Raw genomic sequence first — 7,116 nt, forward strand, 5'->3', positions numbered from 1 at the left:
GGCACAAGCCTGGCAGGGCTGGGCAGTCTCCATGTGCACCCACGGAGGGAGGGCACAGCACGGGGAGGAGAAGCGCAGTCGAGGCACCACCAGAGCCTACATTTGAATATCTGGAGTTTAACAGCCGTCGGGTTCTCTCCCTCCCCAGCACAGGAGAGGCAGCGCTGGCCGAGCAGCACCGAGCAATGAGGTGTGAAGGGATCTGACCCGACAGGGCCCAGGGACCCTCGGAAAGGGCGATTCTTCCACAAAAGCACAGGGTGAAGAAGCGAAGCTGAAACCTCACACGTGAAAAACCCAGCAAGGAAGGAAACAAATCTCCTCCAGGAGGGCAGATAAAAGACGAGATGCCTTCGCTGGGTCCCCTTTTGTCTGCTGAGGATCCGTGTGTCCAGGCAGGCTGTGATTCCCCCAAGACAAACACCTGGAGCAGGGGTGCCACAGCTGATCCTGATGGATCACGCAAACGCAGCCTCCGCAGGAGGGGGAGAGATTTTCTCCTGACCAGCTCTGCCCTGGACGTGGCAGAACGTGGCAGCAGGACAGAACCAGCAGATCAGCAGGGCTGTGGCTGGGGAGATCCAGCTCAGCACCAGCCTGCTCCCCTCACCCTGCCAGCACATTTCCATGGAGACAGCTCCCGGCTCCAAGCGGAGCTCCCTGCTTACAGCTTTATCCTGATCCCTGCGCAAAGCCGGAATGGCATTAAGCAGCTGTGTTTCCAGCCACCGCCCCAGAGGTGAGATTTGCCCCAGAAGGGCTGAAAAGAGAGTGAAAGCTGCAGCCACAACCTCCTCACAGGGTCAGCAGCTCAGAGGTTTCCCATCAGCCAGACGCTGAGCAGCGGGATAATGGGCCGGAGCTGTGGAAGGACGCTCTCAGATCTGACAGATTCCTTCCCGCTATCGTTACTCCAATTAGAAATCAAACCCAGGGTTTATCACCCTTTGGAGGAAAGCCAGGTAGGAGATATTGTACAATGATCAAAGGCTTTGACAGGACTAAGGGGATAGTGAGGCTGTTTAAGCTTTCTGACACACATCAGGGTGGGAGACTGTCGGGACAGGCAGTGTGAAGGGGCATTTTAATCTTTTTCTGTCCCATTAACTCTCCAAGGCTGAACTGTGCAGAATTAAAAGAAAAGCCAGGATAAACAAGAAGTCCCCATATGTACTCAGCCCTAAAGAACAACTTTTCAGAGAGAAGCTTTGGACTTGCACTTTGAGGATTACAAAGCCTCTGCTGTGTGCTCTGTGCTAGCCCAGATGCACCGTGCTTCAGTGCCGGCTCATGGAAAACGAGCATAAATACTGAAACAAAAAAGAGGAAAAAATCTGAATCCCATCACTGGGAATCTCTTCAAATGTTTGTTCTAGACACACTTAGAGAAACACAAAGAGGCTCCAGCCAGCCCTAGTGCGGGGTTCGCAGGGTTCCAGGGCACAGAACAACACGTTGGGGTTTCTTTTGTTGCTGTCAGGGCCGAGCAGAGAGTGGGAACATGGTGAATAGCTGTGATGGGAACAGTTAATTAAACTGGGGATGTGGCATCCATGCCAGCACAGCGAATGGAGCCACGTTGCAGCTCCCTGGCTCTCTCTTCTTCCTCCTCCAGTCACGCAGCTCCCGTTCCCACCAGCAAGGCTGGCGTTGGAGAGAGCCAGGATACACCCAACTATTTTAGGTGCCTCTATTAAAAAAAATCCAACAAACCACGCTGGTCCAGCCACTACTTCAGAAGCTCTTATTTGTCTTTATCACAGCATTATATCCACCCCTGCCAGTGCCAAAAATGCCCCCAAACCTCTCCTTGAGCCTCGTGTGCTCCCCAAACACGGCAGCACTGATCCTCCACAGCTGCGAGCCACTCTGCAGCACCTCCCCAGCGTCCCCCCAGGATGGAGCTGAAGGAACCAAATGTCAGGGAAATGTTCCTCCTCCTGCAGAGAGAGGAGCCTGGCAGCACGGCTCTCCCACAGCCAGCACGCTCCCCATGCCACATGATGGGCTCCGATGGAGAAGGTCTGGAAACGGGGATGCAGCAACAGCTCCAAGATTAGAGAAGGAGATGCCAGAGGGTGACACTTCCGCTCCGGTGCTAATGTGCTTCCCGAGCCCTTGACGGAGACAGAAAGTGCTGGCAGAGATATTAGGATGTGTCAGCTCCAATCCAGCAACTCATCCTTCAGAGCAGGTACGTCGCTGGCTGTCCCCCAGACGGGATTTTCAGGACAGCCCGATGTCACCCACCTGGCTCCCCTGCGGATGTGGAGGACAGGCTGGGGCAGAGGCTGCTCTGCTTCCTTGGGAGGGCCCTGGCAATAGCAACAGACTCATCCCCTGCACGATTCCTGCCTGCTGGAACCCAGCTGCCACACCAGGCTGAAATCCAGTGGGAATTGTTCTGATGAAAGCTCAAATCCCAAGGGCTCTGTCACCCATCCTCTCCCCTCCTCAGGGCACAGCTTACCTTGTCTGTCTCTCTGGAGCAGGTCTGCTCACCCCTGCCTGTCTCTGAGCACCCAGCCAAGCTCCTGGCACCAGCCAAGCCAGCATAATGGCACTTTTCCTGTGCTGCTCCACGGACCTGCAAGCCCTCACTAAATTCTCTGGCACAGGATCCCCTGCAACACAAGCAAACCACCTAATAGACCTCAATCCTTGCTAAAGAATGCAATTAAGTGAAGCCATGGCCCCCAGTGGGGTCAGATTTGTGCTAGATACGGTCACATTTCAGGAATAAGATTAATTCTTACAGTAAAAGAGCTCCTGTAAGACATTCATTCTTGTGTGCTGCCTAATCTCCAGCTCTAAGCAAGGCCATGTGTGCAGCTTGTAAGCACCGAGCACGGGGTCTTGGAGGGCATTATTAAAAATAATAAAAGTGAGAAGTGTTTGCAGGAAGCAGCTTCCCAGTGCAGCTCCTGCAGCAGGACTGAGCCAGGGACCCAGGGGAGTGAGGCACAGAGGGTGAAATGCTCCCAAGCACCTACATTTCTTAAGAGCTTAAGTTCCCCCGGGAGTCAAAGGGACTTAACCTAAGCTGCTAAGATGCTTTTGAAGATTTTTCCCCCCAGCAACTCCCATTTCAGAGGGTGCTGGACACCTAACTCCCTTAAGCTGCTTTGAGTATTGAGGGGATACAGGAGCAGGAGGGGTTTGGCTGCCTTGGTCCTCACTGCTTGGAGAGGGAAATGCTGCTAAAAGCACAGTGACAGACACTGGGATGGGTCAGAACTGTGGATTTTCACAGAAACACAAATTTTGGGTTGCAAGAGACCTTAAAGATCCTTTTGCTCCAATCTGTCAATGGCAGGGACACCTTCCTCTAGAGCAGGCTACCCAGAGCCCCGTCCAGCCTGGCCTTGAACACTCCCAGGGATGGGGAGTCCACAACCTGTCTGCACAACATTTTGCCATATGTTACTTGTTCTTAGCCCCCATGGAGCTGGTAATTGAAACATTTGCTCTGCATTTGAAAAAAATCCAAGAGGGAGGAACCATGCATTCATTTCAGATTCATTACAATATGACAACTTGGAAAAAAAAATCACAAAAAAAGCACAATTGTGCTTCTTTTCTGTTTCACCTGCCTGTGAAAAGGAGAAGGGCGATTTTAAAGAAATTCTCTGCTAAAGTTCCACTTGGATCTAGGAGATGATTAAATATCTTCATTTTCAGCAGCTGCTGTGGGAGAATTGCTCCCATTAGACACATCAATGGAAGCAAACACCTTGCAGGCAGAGGGCTGCACTGAGGGCTCTTCCTTCCAGCAGCACCAGCTCCGTTTGTGCTGCGTATTAACAGAGGTCAGTGGGTCGCTTCATTTCCTCCCAGCAACCTCTTTAAAGCGAGGAAGAAAAGCTTTTAGCACAACCACCAGCTCATTTGTCACCTCCCCTGGGGAGGGCAGAGATGAAATTTGAATTCACTGCCCCACAGTTCCAGCCTGCTCCTCTCCAAACCCCTGTCCTTGGCAAACCCAGCCTCGGCAGGGCTGGGGCTGGCCCAGGAGCCCACCCGGGCACCTCTGGGGAACAGGGAGATGCCAACGTGCTCTGGAGCCCTGACAGCCACACCATGGAATTACAGGATGGGCTGGGCTGGAAAGGACCTCAGAGACCACCTGGTTCCACCCCCTCGCCACAGGCAGGGATGGCAAGGACTGCATCAGGGTCCCCAGGTATCAACCTGGCCTGGAGCACCTCCAGGGATGGGGCAGCCACTCTCACGTTGCTTTGGGTGCCAAGCTCCACCAGCTGTGCAGAATTCAAAAGATGCCTGATCCTGCCCAAAAAAAGGGAGGTGAGGGAACATTTCCAAGTCAGCGCCTTCCAGCCCAAAGCTGCTGGACACAGTTTCTCCTCTGTCTCAAATGCAGCTCCCCAAGCCACTCCCGAAGGCAGGCCAGGGGTTTGGCAAACACAATTAGAGCAGCAGCAGAGATCCTTCAGCGTGAAGCAGGGCTGTTTATCTATCACGGAGTTACTTAGATCTTAAAAAAATATTTACAAGAAAGAGGCAGAGTATTATCTTCCATGGGGAAACAAACACAGATGGAGGAAAAAAAGAGCTTTGATCAGGACTGTCTCCGTCCTATTCGCCGCTTTTCATCCCCAGATCTCCAAGTGCTTTAATATGACAGTATTATCCCTTTTTACAATGTGGGAAACCAGAGGAAGCTGCACACTCAGACAGCTCGCTGTGTTTGCATGTACACACACACACACACACACACACAGAGCCCCCCTCTCTCCCTGTCCCTCCCCTCTGGCATTTCTGCTCCTCCCGTGTGTGGAGCAGCAGCACAAGGGGCATTTTGGGGCACGGGTGTGTGGGTGCTCCCGGAGCTGCTGCTCCCTGCCCGGGGCTGTGCTGGCACAGCGAGGGTTAAACTGTGGTCACTGCAGGACAAAGGAGGTGGGAGAGCTCCGGGCTGGGTCAGGATGGTCAGCAGGAATTAATTTTGCCCCGCAGTGACAGCTGTGACAGGCAGGGACGCGCCAGGAGCGTTCAGCAGGTGCAGCCCAGCGCGGACAGGGCGCGGGGGCAGCGCCACAGCCACAGGGAGCAGCACCAGGGGAGGAGGAGGAGGAGGAGGAGGAGGAAGCACAGCTCCCCTGGCCTGGCTGCACCCTGCTGGGGGAGCCCATCCACGCCCTGGGGGCTGAGGGAGGACCCCAAAGGACCCCCCTGCTGAAAATGCGGATGGAGGCAGCACCAGAATGACCAGAAATCCCAGGAGCATCCTCTGGGCCGGTGCAGAGCAGGAGATGTGGCTTCTCTGCAGGGCTGGGCTCTCCTCCAGAGCACAAAGGGAAGGATCTGACCCAGGACCACTCTCCCCATCCCCTTCCCCTCGCTCCCACACAAGCACACCCCATCCTTCAGCGTTTCCCAGCAAACCACCGCAATCTCCGCCCGACGGCATCAGAAATCGTCAACTAAATTGCTGTGTGGTTCAGGGTAATACTTCACGTTTCTTTTTCCCTGCCTCTGAGCTTTATTTATTTATTTAGGAAGTCATTCATCATTAGCCCCAGCTTAGCTGCCTGACAGACTGGGAGCTCCTTGGGGCACAGACTGCATCCCGTCTCCGTGCCCACCACGCACACCGCCAGTGCTGGGTAAATAGAAAATATAAATATATAAAAGTATAAAATAACTGTCTGTCAGCCATGTCCTGCAGCATCCCTGCTCAGCCAGGGGAACCACCACCACCTTCTGACAGAAAGCAGTGCTATAATCACCAACATCCCCCTCCCAAAGCACCTGCACCCCAACCAGGGCCGATGGCTCCCAATGGGTTGCTGCACACAGCAGAGGGAAAAGAGATAAAAATTCAACAAAGAGCCCAAACAATCAGCTGCTTTTGCTGCCCACACCAACAAAACTGAAAGAAGCCTCTCTCATGTCTGGAGCCCATGTCAAGGAAAAGCCTTTTTCTGACATCAAATGCAGGTTCAGATCAGCTCCACATTCCTGGGGAGGAAAGACTGCCTGGCCTCACATCTGTGTCCAACTAAGAACATACGAGAAAACCACTGAACAGTGAGGAACCGGTGCTTTCCTGCCTTGCAGCAGGGCATGAAGATGACCTGTACTGGGAAGAGTCCATCCAGATGGCATCAGTCCCTCTGACCAGGCTAATCCCTCCAGCTCTGGCTTTCTGCTCCCTTCACACAGAAATTTGGATGCTGCTTCATCTTGTGACCTTCTCCACCCTCCAAACCACTCTGCCAGGTCTGCACAGGGACTCCCTTTGTGTTCAGCAGGAGGGAATGGCAGCCCCCTCCTGCAGCCCCAAACCCTGCAAGCAGTGGGGCAAAGCCCATTGCTGCTCCTCACTGACAGACCTGGCTCTCCTCCAGCTCCTAAATCTTCTGCAGCCCTCTGAGAACAACTTGAACTGGTTTCTCACAGAATAGGTGGTTCTTACCAAAAAGCCTTGTGCAAACCATCCCTTGAGGACAAGCAGCCAGGCCAGGAGCCCGGGGGGTCAGTGCCAGCCCCACAGGGATCCCTTGCTCTGGGCAGGAGCACGAGTGGGAAACCTCTTCCCCTGCTGCTGGAGCCCAAGCAGAGCATCTCCCAGCAGCCACAGCCCCAGCAAAGGAAAAAAAGAGATGAAAAATCGAAAGGAAGAAAAAGCACTCAAGAAAGTTAATTAGGAACATGAGGGTGCTTTATCAGCTCTGGCTGTGAGTGCTGGATGGGTGTAGGATGTCACCAGCCCTCGCAAGAACGACCTTCTCATTACCGGTGATCGCTGATCGATCGCTGATCGATCGCCTCCCTCTGTGTCTCCATCAGCGCCTGCTCCTCTTGGAGCAGCCTCAGGGCACCAGGGCAGAGCCACCAGGGCAAAGCCACCAGGGCAAAGCCACCAGGGCAGAGCCACCAGGGCAAAGCCACCAGGGCAGAGCCACCAGGGCAGAGCCACCAGGGCAGAGCCCCTGGGCAAAGCCACCAGGGCAAAGCCACCAGGGCAGAGCCACCAGGGCAAAGCCACCAGGGCAGAGCCCCAGGGCAAAGCCACCAGGGCAAAGCCACCAGGGCAGAGCCACCAGGGCAGAGCCACCAGGGCAAAGCCACCAGGGCAATGGCACCAGGGCA

Source organism: Parus major, chromosome 28 (assembly GCF_001522545.3).
Source record: "Parus major isolate Abel chromosome 28, Parus_major1.1, whole genome shotgun sequence".
Classification (NCBI taxonomy): domain Eukaryota; kingdom Metazoa; phylum Chordata; class Aves; order Passeriformes; family Paridae; genus Parus; species Parus major.